This window comes from Pseudochaenichthys georgianus, chromosome 10 (genome assembly GCF_902827115.2).
Source record: "Pseudochaenichthys georgianus chromosome 10, fPseGeo1.2, whole genome shotgun sequence".
In the NCBI taxonomy this organism is placed as follows: Eukaryota; Metazoa; Chordata; class Actinopteri; order Perciformes; family Channichthyidae; genus Pseudochaenichthys; species Pseudochaenichthys georgianus.
Window position 1 is genome coordinate 41,407,349 of NC_047512.1, and position 18,269 is coordinate 41,425,617.

Below are 18,269 nucleotides of genomic sequence, written 5' to 3' on the forward strand. Positions count from 1 at the left end.
TGTTTTGTCCGTGTCAGTGCTTCATTATCAAATCCATTCCACTTGCTTATTGTGAGAATGCCCAAATCAATGAAATTCCGTGCCATGTTTTCACTGCTACTTTGTACCAAGGCAGATTCTCAGAGCCGAACACATGAGCCGTACACATGCTGCGTTTTTTGTGTAACTGTGTCTTTAGTTGTAAAATGATGCACGCCACAGTTTCCACGCTGCGAGGCTCCGGCACTAACAGTTCACGAGCGTGCTCCATTAGCATCCGGATATAAGGCGCTGTTATTAAAGAGGTGGAGGGAGAGTCCTCTCCTGTCAGACTGAGAGGCTGATAACTACAGCTCAGTGAGGTAAAGGACTCTGAGAGGTGGAGGGAGAGTCCTCTCCTGTCAGACTGAGAGGCTGATAGCTACAGCTTAGTGAGGTAAAGGAATCTGAGAGGTGGAGGGAGAGTCCTCTCCTGTCAGACTGAGAGGCTGATAACTACAGCTCAGTGAGGTAAAGGACTCTGAGAGGTGGAGGGAGAGTCCTCTCCTGTCAGACTGAGAGGCTGATAGCTACAGCTCAGTGAGGTAAAGGACTCTCTGAGAGGTGGAGGGAGAGTCCTCTCCTGTCAGACTGAGAGGCTGATAGCTACAGCTTAGTGAGGTAAAGGGCTCTCTGAGAGGTGGAGGGAGAGTCCTCTCCTGTCAGACTGAGAGGCTGATAACTGCAGCTCAGTGAGGTAAAGGACTCTCTGAGAGGTGGAGGGAGAGTCCTCTCCTGTCAGACTGAGAGGCTGATAGCTACATTTCAGTGAGGTAAAGGACTCTCTGAGAGGTGGAGGGAGAGTCCTCTCCTGTCAGACTGAGAGGCTGATAACTGCAGCTCAGTGAGGTAAAGGACTCTCTGAGAGGTGGAGGGAGAGTCCTCTGCTGTCAGACTGAGAGGCTGATAGCTACAGCTTAGTGAGGTAAAGGACTCTGAGAGGTGGAGGGAGAGTCCTCTCCTGTCAGACTGAGGCTGATAGCTTACAGCTCAGTGAGGTAAAGGACTCTCTGAGAGGTGGAGGGAGAGTCCTCTCCTGTCAGACTGAGAGGCTGATAGCTACAGCTTAGTGAGGTAAAGGACTCTGAGAGGTGGAGGGAGAGTCCTCTCCTGTCAGACTGAGAGGCTGATAACTACAGCTCAGTGAGGTAAAGGACTCTGAGAGGTGGAGGGAGAGTCCTCTCCTGTCAGACTGAGAGGCTGATAGCTACAGCTCAGTGAGGTAAAGGACTCTCTGAGAGGTGGAGGGAGAGTCCTCTCCTGTCAGACTGAGAGGCTGATAGCTACAGCTTAGTGAGGTAAAGGGCTCTCTGAGAGGTGGAGGGAGAGTCCTCTCCTGTCAGACTGAGAGGCTGATAGCTACAGCTCAGTGAGGTAAAGGACTCTCTGAGAGGTGGAGGGAGAGTCCTCTCCTGTCAGACTGAGAGGCTGATAGCTACAGCTCAGTGAGGTAAAGGACTCTCTGAGAGGTGGAGGGAGAGTCCTCTCCTGTCAGACTGAGAGGCTGATAGCTACATTTCAGTGAGGTAAAGGACTCTCTGAGAGGTGGAGGGAGAGTCCTCTCCTGTCAGACTGAGAGGCTGATAACTGCAGCTCAGTGAGGTAAAGGACTCTCTGAGAGGTGGAGGGAGAGTCCTCTGCTGTCAGACTGAGAGGCTGATAGCTACAGCTTAGTGAGGTAAAGGACTCTGAGAGGTGGAGGGAGAGTCCTCTCCTGTCAGACTGAGGCTGATAGCTACAGCTCAGTGAGGTAAAGGACTCTCTGAGAGGTGGAGGGAGAGTCCTCTCCTGTCAGACTGAGAGGCTGATAGCTACAGCTTAGTGAGGTAAAGGACTCTGAGAGGTGGAGGGAGAGTCCTCTCCTGTCAGACTGAGAGGCTGATAACTGCAGCTCAGTGAGGTAAAGGACTCTGAGAGGTGGAGGGAGAGTCCTCTCCTGTCAGACTGAGAGGCTGATAGCTACAGCTTAGTGAGGTAAAGGACTCTGAGAGGTGGAGGGAGAGTCCTCTCCTGTCAGACTGAGAGGCTGATAACTGCAGCTCAGTGAGGTAAAGGACTCTGAGAGGTGGAGGGAGAGTCCTCTCCTGTCAGACTGAGAGGCTGATAGCTACAGCTCAGTGAGGTAAAGGACTCTCTGAGAGGTGGAGGGAGAGTCCTCTCCTGTCAGACTGAGAGGCTGATAGCTACAGCTTAGTGAGGTAAAGGACTCTGATAGGTGGAGGGAGAGTCCTCTCCTGTCAGACTGAGAGGCTGATAACTACAGCTCAGTGAGGTAAAGTAGTGGGTCTCAAACGGTTTGGTAATCATTTATGTAAATAAGTATTTTCAAGGCACACCTTTATATGATCATTAATAATAGTTATAAAAAACAAGAGAATAACAGGTATGAAATAATTCCAACTCATACTATAGGACAGTAACACAAAAATACAGTTTAAAAGGGGAGTGATTTGTAAAATATGCATGAAGAAAAAGTAAATCTGTTTACAGTTCTGTTTCACATGGGTGTTGTTGAGAGATGTATCTATAGATTTAGTCCCTAATTTTGCTCTCAAAGTGCACCAGATTGATGCATTTGACTTCAACATTTTAAAAAAATCTTCCCGGGAGAGCATGCTCCCGGACCCCCCTAGCGGAGGTGAGTTCCACCACCCGCCCAAACCCCCTGTCAAATTGTCCCACCCACATTGAGGATGCTTTCTACGCACATGTATATATATATATATATATATACACACGTATAAAGGGTTACGTCCTTAGCTGGTTAATAAGCTATATAATATAACAAGCTAAGCTAAACAAACACCTGCTAACGGGGCTAACATGTATAATATTATCATTTTAGACTTCTTGGAAGTTCTGTTAGAACATTCAACAACACAGCACGACATTTTAATCGTCTGGTATTTGTAACAAGTACAGTAACTACAACTAGCTAACGTTGTAGCCTAGCAGAGTGTACAAGTTGTTGTTAGTTGACAGTGAGGCACGTACCTGTCCATCAAAGTGACCACGCCCTAATGTATGCAAAAACTGTAATGCTACGTTCACACTGGACGCGATGCGAATATTCGCTTCGCTCTAATCGCTCAAGTTTCACCGCGGCTGACAGCTGTGTTTACAACTTGTCATTCAAACAAGATGCGCTGGCTCGCTGACTACAACGAAATTAACATATTTTACCGTGATTAAATTGTAATACACGTTTCTAAATGATGCCGAAGTAACAACATACTGATACCGGTTAGTAAAAACCATGAATTAATGCTTGACAAGTCTGCAGACAAGACGGCAGGCAACAAACCTTTTAAAATGCTTGTTTTTCTGAATGGAGATTGGGTTGACCAGGCTAAGCTAACATTGTATATGCTCACTCCACACTCATAACAACGGCCTACAGACATAAATTAACCAGCGACTGATGCGATGACACAGACAGTCTGTGGTTTGTACTTGTTTAACTATTGTCCAGTTTCTGAACAGATATGAGGAGCTGTGAGCTCTGAGTGCTAACTGCTAATAGCTAATGGCTGATGTTTTCTGGTTGAACGTCAGTGACGGCAGGCTGAGATCATCACCGCTGATTGGCTTCCGCGAGAACGCGTCACGTGAATTTGACGCTCGAGTTGAAAAAATGTAACTCGCGTTTGACGCGGCACAGTTTAATCGCCTCAATCGCGTGATTCACGCCGCATCCACCGCTTCATGCTCGCTTCATGGGGGTCTATGGAAATTCATCCTTTCTGCAGTGATCGCCTATCGGCCAATAGATGAACTGCAGTTTGTGGCACTTCCTTATTGGCCTGGCTCTGCCCCAGAGTTTGCCGCTTGGTTGAGAGCTGCAAATACACAAAAAGGGAGTTAGTCGGTTCCGTAAGAGCCAGCATGCAGGACCGGGATTTGAAGTATTTCTAGTTGCGTATTTTTCATAGTCTTATATTTCAACAGTTTTACGACAAACTGTGACTTTTTTGACATGCAAATAATTTTTTAAGATTGACAAACATCATATGTGTAATTCGTGACTTCAATCTATGACTTCAATACACACTTTTTCCAAAATAGAGTGGCGAAGTCCCTCCCCTTCCAGTGGACCTCCATGGGATCTTATTTCGGAAAAAAATATGTATTGAAGTCAATGGCGAGAGAAAGATTATCTTTCGATCCAGTTTGAATCGTGCCACGAATTACACATGATGTTTGTCAATTTAAAAGAAAATGTTGCAAGTTAAAATGTGTCGTAAATGTATATTCTCTCTCAGGAATGTGCACTCTTCAAACTACACCTCAACTGTTCCAGCTGTGATGACCTTCTGACTACATTACCCACACTGCAGAAACTGCAGACCTTACCTAATATTTAGATTTGAAGTCTAGTGACTCTTGTTTTTTATTCTTTATTCCTGTGAAGCTGACCGTTGACCAAGCAAGGAGGCAGAGGCAGAACGTCCAAAAATTATTACCCGGTGTGGGCATTTATTAAAATCATGTGCACATAGTTCACAGTAGTGATGTTACGTATTGCGCCGAGGCTTCGGAGCGTGTGTCGAGTAATCCCCGAAGCTTTTTGTGAAGCATGTACCGAGGCTTGTATCGTTTTGGGCCAGTGACGTCACCGATGACAAACGAAGCCTCGCTGCCTGTCGATACCACGTGACTGCTTCACGAAGCGATTCAGATCGGTTGAACCGGTGAACCACAATGCTCATAATACCCATGGATGTATAATAAGTTCCATATTACCCCTCCTGTACCCGGGCCCGGTGACACGATGGAATTGAGACAGCTCAGACCCTCACTCATATAGAGGTCGGAACATGTCATAAGTATAAATGGATACAAGCATAAATACATGTAGGAATATAAACATGAATAAATACAGGAATAAATATGTTGCAGTGTTTTCAGGGAGCTTTAGTGTGTGTGCTGTGGCTCAGCTGGAAAGCAGTTGACTCACGACCGCAGTGTCCCTGGTTCAACGACTGCACAATACGTATTTGTTGTTGTTTATAAAAGCTACAGCTAAATGAGATAATGTAGTTAATAAATGTATTCTTTGATATGGTTTAGCCTTTCTCAGGCTACAACATGGTTACGTTTAAGAATATTATTAAGGAATACAAATCCCTCTTTGCAATGTTTACCAGCCTCCTTAGGCTTTTCAATCACAATCATTCAACTGGAATAAATACAATATTGTTAACATGAAAATATGATTTAATGTTCGTTGTTTAGAGTTATTCTAAGGCTTTACTCATTGGGGACTCGGTATGAGATAGCACACTGTTGAGATGTCCAATCTGCCAGTTTTACACACTTTGACCAAACCCCCCGTTTGTGTTCAAATGAAGCCCATGATGAAGCCTCATGAGATGAACCCTTTTGCGACCCAATTGGCTGGAAGGCTGGAAAGCTTCAAAGCTTCATAAGGCGTCATCTCGCCATCACTAGTTCACAGCATAGACTGTATATATAAAGGTTCACAGCCTCAATCCTGCTGTTCTCCATGAACACATCCTGCAGCCACAAGGATCTCACCCATACTGACAGGATAAACAGAGCCTAAATACGCCCAGACCAATCAAACCAGCAAGACACAGGTGAGGGGGGAGGAAACAACCCAGGGCACCAGGTGCACACAGGCAACAGACATAACGGGAGGGGGAACACTTTTCAAACACAAACATATAACTCAACAGAATTACCCACATACAAACCCAACTAAACGCAGTCAGCACTTATACAAATGCCACTTATGCGGCTTTCACACCAGCGCTTTTCAGTTTCTAGCTCCGAGCGGGCGCTTTTCTGGTTCAGCTCCGGTTTCCCTTTTCAGCTCCCGCTCTGTGCACACCGCCCACTGGCGCCCCAGAGCTGCCCCTGCTGCGTCATGACGTCACCGTTTACATCGCTGATTTGCCCCCCAACGGCAGCTCACAACAACAACTGCGTCGGGTCGATGATCGTGTTGCTTTTAATCACACGAAGCCAGAATAAATTGAATAACGACTTCTCCAACCTTATACTTTTCTCCAGAGTGCCGTGGTTCATTGTTTATTAATGTGTTTCTGCAGCATTTACCGACCGCTGCAGTGCTGGCTGCTCTTCCACGGAGTTTATTCTCCCGTTAGCTCCCGGTTAGCTCACACTGCAGCGGCCGCTCTAAGTATTCACTGTCCGACTCACACAAGCAGCTGATGCATATCCCCAGTTCCCCTTAGCCTAAGTGAATGTGTGTCAGTCTGAATTGACACTGTTTGGTATCACAACGCTGTTATGAAAGTTTCTCTGGTATAAAACGGGTGATGTTGGCATAGCAACCGAAGCTAAACTGACTACTTGCATCCGATAGCTGCAATAATACAAAACAACACGTCTGCCTCTCTCCACAATGATCGATAACAGCGAACGGATGGTCAAAGTAAGGCACAAATAAACAGAATCACACGAAGCCTGGTTAGTGTTGCCTGACTTTATAAAGTGTGTTTATAGGCACTACTGCTTGTAGGCAGGCATGACAGTCGACCCATGGGAGGTGGGTTTAGTTTCCTGCACGGCTCGACGTGAGAGAGACGTAAGCGACGTCGCCTCTTAGCTCCAAAGCTCTTGCCTCTGGACCGACAATTTTTTGGAGCTGGAAATGAAGCGGATTCCGGAGCTAAGAGCCGGCGCCGCTGCGGTGTGAACAGGAAAACCCGGCGCTTTTCAGGCTCTAGCTCCGAGCCGGAGCTGAAAAGGCGCTGGTGTGAAAGGGGCATTAACGCTATGATTTCTACACCCTCACATATTATTTGATCCCGGATTATTCTTAACCGCTTTCATTCTACACCAGCATAAGCACTTTCGGCGCTCTCGCTAACTCCCCTTGTCAGGCTGAGTATTCTATCTAAGTACAAATAAATGATATTGTGCTTAATTGCTTTGAGAGGATACTAAAGCATGCTGAAGTAAATGTTACTTGTACTAGTCTTTACAAACAAGTGTGTTGAAGTTATTTTAAGTATAGGTAGGGGACAATTAATACAGATTTTTGCGACCATCAACCATAATATTTCTAGGTAGCCTATAGAACTCTTGAAAACGTTTTTATCCCAACATGTTACAGTCTTTGCCATCTTCATTGGCTGTGACCTTTTGCTCCTTCGTTTCCTTTTCTGTTCATCAGGTATCTTTGTAATTTTCTGGATGTGATGTAACAAACAAGATCTGAAATAAAGCAGGAAAATAGTTACCTTTGTCTTCCATTCTGTGACACAATGCTTTGATTCTAAGAAACATTAGCCGAATGTTGTGTATAATATTTCGGATATTTCGAAAAGAATATTTCCTTTATAATGTTACATTCCCTCTTCAATATAACATTTTCAGATAAACAGAAGTTATCAGAAATTCACAAATCGCCAGAATCCTCTACATAATCTTTCAGTGAAGGAAAAAGTCATTACGGTAAGTTATTCAACTACTATGAATCATTATCGATCACATAATATTTTTCTGAAGTAATAAGTTGGAAATAAATTACAAACTCCAATTATTTTTCCAAATATATTATGAAATGTAAAAAGCAATGCAATGTTGTACTTGTACAATTACAATAAGGATTTATATTCAATGCTACATTTTATTTCAAATGTAGCGTACAATTATTTGGAGAAATAATTGGAGTTCTGTAAGATATGTTGTTGTTAAGAGGATAACATGAGGAGGACAGCCGAGTGGTAGCTCTGCTCAAAATACGATCTTTGGGCGAGCTTCCCCTCCCAAAATGCACCGCGGCATAAGCCTTATAAGTCTCAGCGAGACTTCCGTCCAGTCTCTCAGTCTGGTGAAGAACTGTCCTCTGCGGACAAGCCCTGCTGACGTGAGTACTTATAGAACACGTGTTTGGATTGGAAACTGTTAGAACTCCCGCTGTTGGCTGTAGTTACATCAGCAATCAGCACTACAGAGTGAGCAGTTAGCGTAGTGTGACGCAGTTACAGTTGGGCATTTAATTGCAAAAGGACGCGTAGCCTACATGTGATCTATTTGTCTGTCATTAATAGCTAGTTATGTTACTGCTTCAAAAAGTCACACTAAAGTGCAAACACAAGTACGTGAGTTAAATAAGGACTGCTGTTGGCTCCACGACGTTACAACATGAACACGTGTTTCAGTCAAACACGAGTTTTATTTTAATGGTAGCTGCTACCGTCGTTATAGTTTCCATTTTGAATTGCTCTAAGCACACATCGTAAAAGTCGGTCAGTTCTGCTGATAAATGAGTTTCTCAGTTGTTACCTTCAATAGTTTGAAGGTAATTATATGCATAGTTCATCTTTTTTTTTTAATTAAGAATTATTCAGGAAATAAGTCCTGCATGTGGTATGTGTATATATATATATATATATATGGCTTGTTTGGGCACAGTGATCAACACTGAAGTTTGCCAGTTATGGCGCCCTCTGGTGTCGGTGCAAGCACAGTACTTAAATTCCATCTTAAATTAGTCTTCAGTAAACAGTTTCAATGCAGAGAGCACTTTCCAATTCATATCATTAGGGTAGATCAATGTTTCAGTGAGTGGAGAGTGAAGTAGCTTAATATTTTATACTGCCTTTTATCTTGTGGGCTATGTGTTTAATCTGTTTCTCATTATAGGCATATTGACGATGGAAATCACATGACAGCGCTCGCTCCCTCGGCTCAATATAGGTGTGTATGTCGTGCACTTCACCATGCTCTGCAAATGTACCGATTTTAAATGGAAATGCATTGAGTATGCTTAAGGGTCATCCGGAATATTTAAATGTCGTAAAGCAGGCTAATCCTTTAATTGTGTTAATGTGGAGACCATGTCATATTATTTATATACACGTTAACAATTTTTGGTTTGTTTAAAAACTGAACACGCCTTAGCTTAACGGACGGATCTATCTGCATAAAACAGCCGTGTGTAGTCGGGACTTGCAGCTCTGCTCCTATTCCATCAGCTTATGCTGCCAGAAATCATGCCAACTCTAAAGACTCCTTTTTTAGAATGTAAAGTAATGAGTGTTCTCATCTCTCCACTAATGTGGCCTTCGTCATTGGGCACCAAGTGATACTGATGTTTCCCTTGCAGACATGCCCACATCCTGACCTACAACCATGCCCAAGTGGCAGCTCTGCGACTGCAGGTAAACACTGATGCATCATCATTTCTGAAGCAGGACCCCCATGGTGCCTCCCCCTCCACCCCCCAGCACTAAGTCAGCTGACAGGCTGTGTGTCTGCTTCGGTGTTACAGTGCTGGCAGAGAAAGGCTCTGTGCTGCTCTCAGTGCGCAGACTCTGTTTTAGAGGCTGTTTCTGCTGAGCGGCTGCAGAGCCGGGCCCCACGAGAGTGGCCTGTCCTGCACTCACGCAGGGCCGGCCTAGTGCGGGGCCGCACACCCTCATACTGACACACCACGGGAGGCTCTGGTGCTGTTCAAGTCCCATTTTAAAGTTAAAAATGCAGATGTAAGATCTATTAAATTGCAGTAAACGTGGCTCAAAGGTCACGCTGCAAAACACTGTACTTTGACGCTTTATATTTTGATTGGATAAATTGATCTGAACTCATTTACATTATTTAAAGACTTGTTTCCTGTGTTGCAGGTGGAGCCCCTAGAGGCTGCTCAGTGAGGGGCTCGCATCATGCTGCTGACTGAAGGTGAGTGACTGAATCCGTTCAACTATTGAACTGAGTCTCATGCAATGATGACTAACAATGTAACACATCATGCAGACAAAACCGTGGTGAACCATTAACCCTGAGCATAGCAGCCCTCTGTCAGCAGAGGGCAGCACTGAGCTGCTTTGACTGACACTCTTCTTCTCTCAGGAGCCCGAGGAGCAGCAGGACCTGACATGGACTGGACCAAACCTGGATAGTAAGTGCAGCTCAGTATCAGTGTGTACTGTAAACCAGTGTGTACTGCCATGGCAGAGCCTTCATCTCTGCTGTGGAATTTTAACATTGGAAGAGAAAACTCGGGACTTTGGCACAGACTCAGTGAAGACCATTTACTAGAGCCTGACTTAAGACCTGATACAAACTTCTGTAATGTTGTACACTAAACTATTTCTGCAGGCTGTCTGCTGATACTGTGCTTTGTGTTTCAGGGTTATCAGTCCACCTGCCGCCCCCCCGTGGTCCAGCACTGAGGCTGTGAAAGACCTGTCAGTAGAGGACGGCACTGAGCTGCTTTAACCTGACTTGGACTGGACTAAGCCTGGATGGTAAGTGCAGCGCAGTATCAGTGTGTACTGTAAACCAATGTGTACTCTCATGGCAGAGCCTTCATCTCTGCTGTCGAATTTTAACATTGGAAGAGAAAGCTCGGGACTTTGGCACAGACTCAGTGAAAACCATTTACTAGAGCCTGACTTAAGACCTGATACAAACTTCTGTAATGTTGTACACGAAACTATTTCTGCAGGCTGTCTGCTGATACTGTGCTTTGTGTTTCAGTGTGATGATCAGTCCACCTGCCGCCCCCCGTGGTCCAGCACTGAGGCTGTGAACAGGACTTAAACATTAGTTTAAGTCCTGTTGGCAGAGGACAGCGCTGAGCTGCTTTGACCAACACTCGTCTTGTCCGAGGGGCAGCAGGACTTGGACTGCACTAAGCCTGGATAGTAAGTGCAGCGCAGTATCAGTGTGTACTGTAAACCAATGTGTACTCTCATGGCAGAGCCTTCATCTCTGCTGTCGAATTTTAACATTGGAAGAGAAAGCTCGGGACTTTGGCACAGACTCAGTGAAGACCATTTACTAGAGCCTGACTTAAGACCTGATACACACTTCTGTAATGTTGTACACGAAACTATTTCTGCAGGCTGTCTGCTGATACTGTGCTTTGTGTTTCAGGGTTATCAGTCCACCTGCCGCCCCCCCCCCTCCAGCACTGAGGCTGTGAACAGGACTTAAACATTGGGTTTAAATGTCCTAAAGGAATTGCCTACCTTATCTACAGGAGATGATTGTACTGTATAAACAACTGTGAAATGTTTATCATGTACACATATTAAATATATGCTCTAGCATCAACTCTGTTGTCCGGTCTGATTTGTGAGTCTAAAAGTTGAGTGTCTTAAATCAGTGATGCAAATTGGTCGCTTTTTGGCGCCTCCCGCCTTTTTAACGCTGATTTGGGTGTCTTGTACGTGGAGAACCGAAGAGTGGTTATGTAATGTGAAAGGAGTGTAGACTAGAGCAGGGGTTCCCAAACTTTGCCATGCCAGGGGCCCCATATAGCATTATCCTCTGGCGGGGACCTCCCTGTTGATATTTTAATTTTAAGTGCCCCCTATGGAACATGCAGTGCGTTAGCACTACATTTGGGGCCTTCTGCCTGATCAAAAATGTCACTCCGCTTTTTTTGCCTGTCATAGCCGCTGCCCCATCTGAACACACACCCACACAACGAGACCAGTCAAGTCCATTTCAGATGATGTACTGTATATCCTACCTTCCAGTGCTTTGCAAAATTATTTTTCCTCAACAAAGTTGTCTTCTGAAATAAATCTGTATGCAAGCAAATCTGCGACATTTGCTACATCCGTGCTCTCATCCAGCTGCAGGGCAGCTACAAATATTCACTTGCCCCAAAAGCTGAGCTCAGTTTCACACTCAGTAGCGGCAGCTCGATTCTGATTGGCTTGAAGGGCGGTCGTATGATTCGAAAATATTGGCATCAAAGGACACAGATTTATAAATATGCAGTTACATATCAAACTCTCAAACTTTGCGTGGCCCCCACTTTGAAAAACACTAGACGAGTGCTGACGGAGAGCACCGGAACGCCGCTCCAGCTCTTCAAATATTGCAGTGCCCATAAGGAGTCGTACACATGCTGGCAGTTTTAGTTGTAAGCACAGTGGCGATCTGTTATTAGCATCTGGTTGGCTAGCTATGCTAACGAATTTAAAGTGCTTGTCTACAACCAGGTGGAAGAGAGCTCTCTCCTGAGAGGCTCAAATGACCTCCGCTAACTACGTAATCGAATGGCGCAGAAGGACTGTTTAACCCTTGTGCCCTCCTCGGGCATTTTTGTACATTTTTTTCCTGACTTTTTTTTTTGCTTTGGTAATCATTTCAGCTGTGTTACAGCTTTTGGCATGGAATTCTGTAAGAAGTCTTGAGTCACATTTTTTAAAATCCATTGTCGTTATACTCTCGTGATGCATTTTGTACCCTCTGGACACCGTGGCAAAAATGTACACGCCCATAATAACTGCTATTAAATCATCATACATGAATTTTTTTTTTCCATGAATCACTTAAGCAACTTATACGTGCTCAAATCAACCAAACATTTAATAATATTCTGGATTTTAACCCTTTAAATGCCTGTTTAATTATTTGCATTATTTATTACAAAAAAACACAATCTTACATTTTTTCAATATAATAATTAATAGAGGGATGGGGCTTTGGTGGTTATTAGAGTCTTGGGTGTGTCAAAGATTGACAATAAAAATGGATTTCACTGCATTATTATTTTTTACGTAGTGTCAGATACTACCTCTGGACCCCTTCGTGGCAAAAATGTACACGCCCATAATAACTGCTATTAAATCATCATACATCAACATTTCTTTCTACTTTTTTTTCCTCCAGAAATCACTGTCAAAGATTAACAACAAAATTGATTTGACTGTATTATTATTTTTTACGTAGTATCAGATACTACCTCTGGACACAGGGCCGGCCCTGACCAATTTGCTGCCCTAGGCAAGATTTTAGCTGCCCCCCCCCAAATGCAGACACTTACACTTATGACTCGCGCGTGCACGGTTGTGGCATGCCCACCAAAACCGAAAGATATGGACACAAGATGTGCGCAACTGTAGTTTCCTATCCATTTGAACATGATCTAAGTGGGGGGGGGGGGACCTCACCTCCTCTATGGGGGGTCCGGGGGCATGCACCCCCGGGAAGACTTTTTTTTAAATATTGAAGTTAAAAGCATCAATCTGGTGCACTTTGAGAGCAACATTAGGAGATCTATGGATACATCTCTCAACACCCAGATGAAACAGCATTGTAAGTAGATTTTCTTTTTCTTTATGGATACTTTACAAATCACTCCCCTTTCAAACTATATTCTTCTTTATTAATAACAACTTTTTTGTACTGTCATATAGTATTTTATATCTGTTTTTCACCTATTCTCTTGTTTTTTTATAACTATAAGCTGAGGTTATCAGAGCCGCTCAGTCTTTCAGGAGAGAGCTCTCTAAAGCTCTCCCCCCGCGGCCGCTTACACAGTAAATTCCAATGTTGATAAAAGCACACAGAAGCTGAGTACGTTTTTTGGGAGTTTGATTTATTTTAAATTAACACACACAAAATAAAAACCTATAATTGCACACTACCATTATTTCCAAAAAATAACAATTTCACATAAACCTCTGGTTTTTACTGGGGCTGGGGCAGTTCAACTTGATATGGGGGGGGTGCCATATTTTATGGGTGCTGTATAGGCGTGTGTGTGTGTGTGTGTGTGTGTGTGTGTGTATGTGTGTGTGTGTGTGTGTGTGTGTGTGTGTGTGTGTGTGTGTGTGTGTCTAAGCATGCACTGATCATTTCAGGGTCAAAAAAAGGTTATCTTTTGATCTTTTGAAGGATGCATTTCATGTGTCTTTGAAGAGTTGCTCGAGTAATTAAAAAAACAACTGTTAGTTTGTTTACGCACCTGGCTGCTTTCACAGCCAAATGTTAACATGCGTTTGGCTGAGGGGTTATTTCATGAGTGAGAGAAGGAGAAAGTCCTGGAGCCAAGAGTAGGAGCTAAAATGAAGAGGCATTTCACTGCAGAAGAGGCCGTAGAAATGGTCATGCAGCCTTCATTTGCAAGTGATGACTCTTCTTCTGAAGAAACAAGCTCCGAGTCTGACATTGAATTATCTCTGGGATCCTCCACAACTGAGAGTGCTTCTGAATGTTTGTCTGAAAGTGGGGAGGACACTGAGGATCCAGCCCATCCTAGCAGTGAGTGGACAGGGAAAAATGGGCACGTCTGGTCTCCATCTCATGCCGAGACGCTGCGCTACATTCAGGCACCCACCGGCATGATTCCAGGGCCCACAAGATATGCCATATCAAGAATCTATGATGCGGCATCCTCTTCTGACCTTTTCTTCACTCCCGACATGATTCAGCTAATTTTACAGATGACAAATCTCGATGGGAGGCGTTCAGTGTCAGGATGGAACGATGTGGATGCTGAAGAGATTCGGGCTTACATGGGACTTCTCATCCTGGCGGGTGTGTACCGGTCCAAAGGGGAATCTACCCGCAGCCTGTGGGATGACCAGAGTGGGAGACCAATCTTCAGGGCCACCCTGTCCCACAAACGCTTTGAAATGATAAGCGCCAGCCTCCGATTCGATGACCGACTCACCCGTCCTGCTCGATACAAGAAGGACAAGCTTACAGCTTTCAGAAATATGTGGGCCAGCAAGCCAGCGAAGTACGGGCTGAAGTACGGGCTGAAAATCTGGATCACCGCAGATGTCGCCACATCATATGCCTGGAGGTGCCAGGTGTATACTGGAAAAGCCGCTGGTGAATCTCCGGAGAAGGGCCAGGGAAAGCGAGTCATCCTGGACATGACTGAGGGGCTCAAGGGTGTCACACTTACATGTGACAATTTTTTCACTTCCTACTCACTTGCCCAGGAGCTTCTGAAGAAGAAAGTGGCCCTGGTAGGGACCATCAGGGCAAACAAGCCTGAGCTTGCCCCCAAACTGAAGCAGACTAAGCAGAGAGCTGTCTTGTCATCTGTGTTTGCATTCACAACCACCACCACAGCACAGCCCCACCTAGTGTCAGCAGAAAGTATTAAAAATAATGATTACAAAAAAATGCAAAAAATATATTAAATATATTTTAAGATCATGGTTAATCATCTGATTCGTCTGTACATTGCTGTTTTAGTCTGTGTTCTTCTAATTAGTGTCTACAGTGTGTGCCTATTGAGCTGTTTAGAGCCATGTGGGGCAAAACCCGATCCTGCCCCTCCCTCTCACTGTCTAAGTGAACGGTGACTATAAAAACTACACTGCGCATGCTCAGAATATTTTCCTATTTAATGTGTGTGGCAAAAAAATAATGACCATAGTGCTGCCATCCCCACCATACGTCATCTCACATCATTCAGAGCTGATTGGCTGTAAGTACGTGTGCCGCGAAAAGTGTGGTGTGTGAAGAGGAGACGAGAGAGCTGCAGTGACGCGTCCTAAAACCCGGAAGTAAACTGCGCATGGCTTCCCTCGACAAAAGAGCAATGAGATTTCTCCATAGGATTTTAGAAAATAGCTCCAAATAAGGTCTGTGGGAAACGTAGCTGTTAGATAAATGAACGTTTTGTTCAGCCGGTTAATATCCACATGTTTACCCTACTTTTATAATGTTCGAATCCTAAATCTATCGATTAGATTTATGATAGCATTTTGAAACTACAAGAAGATAAGGAGGACTTTTACAAAAAAAGTAATAGAGATTTTTGTCCAGAAGGATAGGCAAATGGACTTCATCTTCAAGTCAAGGTAAGACTGCAATTTTATTGAAAATGGGATCTTACTAAGAGAGAACAATTCAATATGTAAATGATAAAATTAAATTTTTTGGGTATGCTTCTGTTGAACTGTCCGTTTAAAATTAATTGAAGCATCAGACTAAAAAAGCTTTTGAAAATAATATTATATTTTGATTTAGGTCAAAATATAATATTTGTAAACCTGAAGAGTCAGAGCCAGTGCCTCACCAGCCATGAACCTCACTGCAGAAGCTTATATATAGACATCTGAGTTTTGTGTGCCCCTATAAAAACGCCACTGAAGGTATGTGATTATATGCTTTTATTACTATATGAATTGATTCCAAACGTAGTCTATTTATTCTCACTGATTGCATGTGTTTATTTGAGATAACTATGTATTTATTATAAGTGCTTATCATTCATTAGACATATTTCTTGCATTTATATAAATAATGAATTATATAAAATACTTGTGAATGCTGAGGAAGGATATTTATTTATTTATATTCTATTTTTTTCCTTGATCGTTTGGAGGTGGTCAGTACCTACAGCTGTAGGAGGCGGACACTTCGGTGGCCTCTTGTCCTGATCTTCAACTGCATTGATGTCTCCGCCTTCAATGCTTGTGTGCTGTTCACTGCAGTAAATCCCTCCTGGAACCAGCAAAGAACCTACAAACGGAGGTTGTTCTTAGAAGAGCTGGGGGAATCCATGGTGTCCTCACAGATCATGCGGAGAAAGCACCCCCTGCGAACAGCAGCTGCTGCTACCATGGTGGTGGAGTTACAGACCAATGTTGCTGCCCTCGCAGAAACCACCGAGACCGCCATCACCACTCGTGCCACGGGCTCGACCAGAAGGAGATGTGTGTGCTGGTTGTGCACAGGCCTAAAAAAGAGGTCTTCTACCACGTGCACCAAGTGTAACAGGTGCACGTGTAGAGAGCACCAGGTCCCATGCTGCAGGACCTGCTGGTCTGCTGCTGGAAATGAGCTGAGCTAAACTGAACACACACACACACACACACACACACACACACACACACACACACACACACACACACACACACACACACACACACACACACACACACACACACACACACACACACACACACACACACACACACACTTGTTTCACTCAAACACACACACACACATACATCACATATTCAAAGCCTGGATATTTCTGTTTCAAATGTGTTCCTATTTCATATGTTCTGTTGTGTTGTTGAAGTTTTCAAAGTTTTCCCAATAAATGTTCACATCGATGACTCAGACATTGATTTGAAAATTATTTCACATGCACAAATCACTGTTGGCCCCCCTGGTAGTCACACGGCTAGATATTATAAACATAATTTCACGGATCGGCCTACAGTGGGAAAATGGTTGAATCTTGTGGAATACAGTAAAAATTTCAAATATAACAACTTTTCTTCTAGATGAAATGCTGACATTACAAAATGCATGGTTTTATACTGCAATGGCAGTGAGATCAAAAAAGGTGCTTTGAATGGCAGTCAATGAGGCATTTTTTGCCACGAAGGTGTCCGGAGGTAGTATCTGACACTACGTAAAAAATAATAATGCAGTCAAATCAATTTTGTTGCTAATCTTTGACTCATCCAAGACTCTAACAACCACCAAAGTTCCATCCCTCTACTAATTATATCGAACATTTTTCATTTTTTGTGTTTTTTCGTAAGACAAAATGAAATAATTCAAATAATTAAACAGGCATTTAAAGGGTTAAAATCCTGAAAATTATTGAATGTTTGGTAGTTTTGAGTACGTTAGAAGTTGTTTAAATGATTCATGAAAAAAAAACTAAAAAAATATATTGATGTATGATGATTTAATAGCAGTTATTATGGGCGTGTACATTTTTGCCACGAAGGTGTCCAGAGGTAGTATCTGACACTACGTAAAAAATAATAATGCAGTCAAATCAATTTTGTTGCTAATCTTTGACACATCCAAGACTCTATTAACCACCAAAGTTCCATCCCTCTACTAATTATTACATTGAAATTTTTTCATTTTTTGTGTTTTTTTGTAATGAATAATGAAATAATTCAAATAATTAAACAGGCATTTAAAGGGTTAAAATCCTAAAAATGATTGAATGTTTGGTAGTTTTGAGTACGTTAGAAGTTGTTTAAGTGATTCATGAAAAAAAAGTAGAAAAAGATATTGATGTATGATGATTTAATAGCAGTTGTTTGGGGCGTGTATCTGACACTACGTCAAAAATAATAATGCAGTCAAATCAATTTTGTTGCTAATCTTTGACTCATCCAAGACTCTATTAACCACCAAAATTCCATCTAACAAAAAAGAATGCTGGCTTGGTAGTCGCGTACTTCCAAGTCACTTCCTTCAGAAACGAAGCCAGTACGCGTCTATCGTTATTCCAACCCAATTTAGATTTAACCACGCCCACTTCCGCATTACGCAAGAACGTAGCTCTACGCGATAGCGTCATAGACTTCTTCTTCGGCAGATAGCGGTCGCGGTAAAGCAGGATGAGCAGGATATTGAATAGTTGTTTTTTGTCTTTCCAAAGGATTTGTTGACTGAAAGTAAACGATCCTGTAATCAAAGCCATATCGAAGAGTCCTGAGATTGTATTACTGGTGTTTTATCATCTATAAATAGCCTGTGTGTATTCTCAAATGTCGTTTTCAGGACAAACA

The 18,269-nt window shown here is 43.3% G+C and overlaps 1 long non-coding RNA gene and 1 other non-coding gene across 2 annotated transcripts; both read left to right on the forward strand.

Moving 5' to 3' along the window:
- Positions 1-7,789: 7,789 nt before the first annotated feature.
- LOC117453858 (uncharacterized) lies at positions 7,790-11,073 on the forward strand. The gene is made up of 8 exons (XR_004552933.2): positions 7,790-7,879; positions 8,659-8,712; positions 9,122-9,176; positions 9,639-9,693; positions 9,865-9,913; positions 10,146-10,262; positions 10,495-10,661; positions 10,894-11,073. It is a non-coding gene; the product is annotated as an uncharacterized lncRNA (long non-coding RNA).
- On the forward strand, positions 9,238-9,432 carry LOC117454492 (small nucleolar RNA SNORA74). Its single transcript, XR_004552998.1, has one exon. It is a non-coding gene; the product is annotated as a small nucleolar RNA SNORA74 (small nucleolar RNA).
- Positions 11,074-18,269: the final 7,196 nt, after the last annotated feature.